The 4,717-nt window shown below is 35.4% G+C and overlaps 1 pseudogene; it reads right to left on the bottom strand.

Annotated features, from left to right (window-relative positions):
* Positions 1–3,490: 3,490 nt before the first annotated feature.
* On the bottom strand, positions 3,491–4,091 carry LOC148778091 (ribosomal protein eL22-like 1 pseudogene; annotated as a pseudogene).
* Between the last annotated feature and the right edge of the window lie 626 nt (positions 4,092–4,717).

Below are 4,717 nucleotides of genomic sequence, written 5' to 3'. Positions count from 1 at the left end.
AGCATCTCATGTAAGACGTTAGTAAAAGAACAATCGCAATAGTAGGGAAAGCAAGAGGAAGAGTTTAGGGACAACTGAAGCAAAAAATTGAGAATTTGAAGTCAGAACAGATCTTGGAAAAGATACACATCTGTTAGCTAGCCAATCAGTAAAAATTAAGGAAGTGTAAATAAGCAAAGAATGAAATGAGAATGGGGAAATAACCTGAGCTATAGAGGAATTTAAAAGTACTAGAAAAGATGACTCATTTAAATAAAAAAAATAAAACATGTTTAAAATATTAAAAATCTATTAAAGTTAAAACTGCAGAAGCTTAAAAAGTAATATACAGGCGATTATCTCAAACATTCTGTCCGAGGCTGGCTGATCACCTGCAAACCTCATCACTGATTTAATCCCAGCCCCACGGGTTCCAAGCAGCAGCTGGGCAAACAAGCTCCTTCAAGAGCAGCCAAAGAGAGCTTTGGTTAAACATACTTCCCATGAAATTACAGAGAGACATTTTGATGGAATTCTGCCCATGTCAAAGCTTAACATAATTAAATATAAGCTTGATAATATAGCACATTTCGGAAAAGTATCATTTTTGTGTGCCTTTTATTGTTCCTACATTGGTCATACCCAAGTGTGGTTGACAGGGACAATTTTACAGATGAGTGGTTTGAGAGAAGCAGTGCTGCTAATTCAAAAAGTACTCATACAGGGCCCTTATAACCTCATCTTGTTGGTCCCATCTCATCTCCTTGTCTCATCTCTTGATTTCTTGCTATTAATTTTGTGTGTGATTTTCTTTTTCAATTAAACATATTTATTACTAATTTTTATAAATAATTTTTTAAATGAATAAAACAAAGTATAAGTTTGAATAAGGTATTTATGTAGTGTAGATTTTAACCCTTTGGGACTTCTTAATAATACAAGCATTCATATGTTTTCCCAAACAGGTCCTTTCTTTTTATGTCTTCCACTGGTACAGGACTTTTAAGGAGGAATATATATCCTATGTAAATGTTACCAGTGACAGTTACGTATTGAGCCCCTCTTATGTGCTAGACAGCTTGTTGATAAGCAGTACCTCCTTTAATCTTCTAAATGATTCATTTTACAAAAGAAGAAACAGTCTCTGAAGAGTTAAACAACTTTCAGGAAATTTTATGACATGATCATAATTTGAATGTAGGTCTTTCTGACTCTAAAGTCCATATTCTATTGAATTTGCCCATGATCTACTTTCTCTTTCTAATTGAATATTCCTTTAATTACTTTTTTTGAACAATATTTTTCTCTGCATTTATTAAGCTCATCATAATGATTTTGCTCCTATAGGGTTAGGTAAGTTACATTGTTTTTTTTTAAGACAATTTAAAATTTCATATTAATAGTTTTTAAAGATTTATAGTGAACACAAATATAATAGAAAACTAAAATCACAAAGTTAAAACAATTCATTATGATTTAATCAGTCAGCATAAATGGGATATACTGCAGAAGACAGTATTAAACAAAATCATAATGACTTACAAAAACACAATTTAAATTCTCTGATATGGGTTAGTGGGACTTCTCTCCAACTATAATAGCAATTCAAAGTAGAATTTTAACTTTTTATTTTGTGTTAAGATATTGCCAATTAATAATGTTGTGATAGTTTCAGGTGAACAACAAAGGGGCTCAGCCATACATATGTATGTATCCATTCTCCCCCAGACTCCTCTCCCATCCAGGCTGCCACATAATATCAAGCAGAGTTCCATGTGCTATACAATAAATTCTTGTTGATTATCCATTTTGATACATGTGTGTACATGTTCATCCCAAATTCCCTAACTATCCCTTTTGCTCAGCAACCAAAAGTTTGTTCTCTGTGAGTCTCTTTCTGCTTTGTAAGTTCATTTGTATTGTTTCTTTTTAGACTCCACATATAAGGGATGTCATACAGCAGTTCTTCTCTGTCTGACTTCCTTCACTCAGTATGACAATCTCTAGGTCCATTCATGTTGCTGCAAATGGTATGACTGCATTCTCTTAATGGCTGAGTAATATTTCATTATATAAATGTACCACATCTTCTTTATCCATTTTTCTGTCAATGGACATTTTGGTTGCTTCTATATTATTTATTTTGCTGTTGGGTCTTAGTTGCAGCACTTGGCATCTTCCTTGCGGCACACGGACTTCTCTCTAGATGTGGTACGTAGGCCCTAGAGTGCTCTGGCTCAGTAGTCCTGTGGCGTGTGGGACCTTAGCTCCCCAACCAGGGATTGAACCCACATCCCCTGCAATGGAAGGCAGATTTTTAACCACTGGACCACCAGGGAAGTTCCTCAAAGTATTCTTTATCTCAATATGTTGTCACTATACTGTTAATCTTTGTGTTGTACTTTCTTCCTGATATTCCAAGATTTCTTCTTTCATTATTTTCTTTCTGTTTAGAGAGTTTCCTTTAGCCATTCTTTTAAGATAGTTCTTCTGGGCAAGTTCTCTTAATTTTCCTCCCTCTGAGAAAGTCTTGGTTTCTCATTCATACCTAAAGGGTATGTTTGATGGATATAGAATTCTGGGTTGACATTTCTTTTCTTTTAACACATGAAAAATGTGCCACCTCCTGGCCTCCATGGATTTTGATAAGAAAATCTGCTATCATTCAAATTGTATATCTCCTATAAATAATGCATCTTTTCTCTTTTGTTACTTTCAAGAATTTTTTCTCTGCTTTTAGTTTTCAAACATTTGACTATGATGTGCCCTGGCACAGAGTTTGGAGGTTTGTGATATTTGGGTTCATCAGTTTCCTGAATTTGTAAGCTTACGTTTTCTGGACAAATTTTCAGGAAACTTAGGAAAATTTTCAGTCATTATTTCTTTGAGTACTTTTTAATCTCTGTCCTCTTTCCAAGATTCTGGTGCCACAACACTAAGATCTTTTATATAGCTCCGTAAGTCCCTGATTCTAGGTTCATTTTTTTCTATTTTTATCTCTGTTGTTCAGATTGAGTAATTTCTATTGTTTTATTTTCAAGTCCATGGATTCTTTCCACAGTTCTACTATTGGGCCAATCCACTGAACTTTTTGTTTGAACTTACTGTATTTTATACTTAAGTCCTAAAATCTCCATTTGCCCCTTCCTTATCTTCTGTTTCTTTACTTTCTGTTTTCATTGGTTTCAAGTGTGCTCATAATGGCTCACTGATCCATTATTATGATGGTTGCTTCAAAATTTTTCTTTGACAAGTCATTCTAACACTTATACCATCAAGATATGGGTATCTGATTATTGCTTTCTCTCACTCACATTGAGAGATTTTCCTGATTCTTGGTATGAGTGATTTTTTATCAAAGCATGAACATTTGGGGTATTATGCTATAAAACTTTGGGCTTTATTTAAATTTTATGTTTTAGCAGACCTCCTGTGACACTGCTGTGGTGCTACCTTTTTCATCTCCACAGAGAAGGCTTTGCATGGGGTCTAGGATTTTCTGTATGGTTTGCAAAGCTCTTGGTGATTTTTCAAAGTATTGTTATGTGCAACAATAAAACTATGGGGTGGAAGGAAGCACAGGTAAATCAGTCCAGGTATGCCTTCCTGGATGACTCATTTTTTTAAAACAGAGTACAGTGTTTTTTATTCACTAATAAACTAAAAGTCTATTTCTAGATGTTTTTTCCTTTTGTATGCCTCATTTGTTTTATTACTAAACAAAGCCCTATAAGAGGCAGTTTTACCTAATCCTCAGACTCAAATCCACCCTCATCTTGACTAATCTTGAAGTAATAAAGTTCATAAGTCTCACTGTCAGATACAAACACATAAAGTCAACCATGAAGACTGTTCTTCTTAAGATATTTCTTGGTAAGATACTTCAAATAGCTTTTGGAAAATTGTTTCTCGGGAAAAATCATTTTATTCTTGAAGCATTCAATGTGAACAACATTCCCAAGATTTCTAGTTTTTCCATTGACTTTAACTTTCTCTAACAAAAAAATGTTCAAAATTTTCAGAGTCAAAAATCCACCTTCTATTGGATGAGTCGGGTCCAAATTAAACCTCCAGGCTGACTTCTCAGGCTTCTTGTCTTTCTGCGGCATCATCTTGGAGACTGGCAGGGAATTAGAAAGAGACTGGATGATTGATTTAACAGAGAATTGGCTCATAGCCAATGAGGACAGATTCTGCTATGGTCCGAATGTCTGTGAACCCCACAAATTCATGTGTTGAAATTTTAACACCAAAGGTGGTAGTATTAGTAGGTAATGGCTTTGAGAGGTGCTTCAGTTATGGGGGGGTCCTCATAAATGGGACTAGAAACTTATAAAAGAGGCTCCAGAGAGATCCCTAGCCACGTGAGGACACGATGAGACATCTACAGCCTGGATAAGAGCCCTCACCGGATCATGCTAGCACCCCGATCTTGTGCATCAAACCTCCAGAACTGTGAGAAATAAATTTCTGTTGTTTATAAAAACCTTATCTTGTCTGTGGGATTTTGTTACAGCAGCTTGAAAGGACTAAGACGAGCCCCAGTGGATGGTAGCCCAGACCAGGCTGAAGAAGAGGACAAGAAGGGGCCTTCTGCAATCCGCTGGGGTTTGAAAGGTACCCAGTTTAAAAAATCAACATCAAAAAAGTTATTATAAACCTATTATTAGAGGGAGCTGTGTTAAGCAACTAGTCTCCATGCTTTGAGTCAGAATTGAGTCAGATTCCTATGAAATTG

This window comes from Moschus berezovskii, chromosome 4, assembly GCF_049115385.1.
Source record: "Moschus berezovskii isolate FMDL1 chromosome 4, NW_MosBer_1.0, whole genome shotgun sequence".
Lineage (NCBI taxonomy): Eukaryota > Metazoa > Chordata > Mammalia > Artiodactyla > Moschidae > Moschus > Moschus berezovskii.
This window is presented reverse-complemented; position numbering and strand designations above follow the sequence as displayed.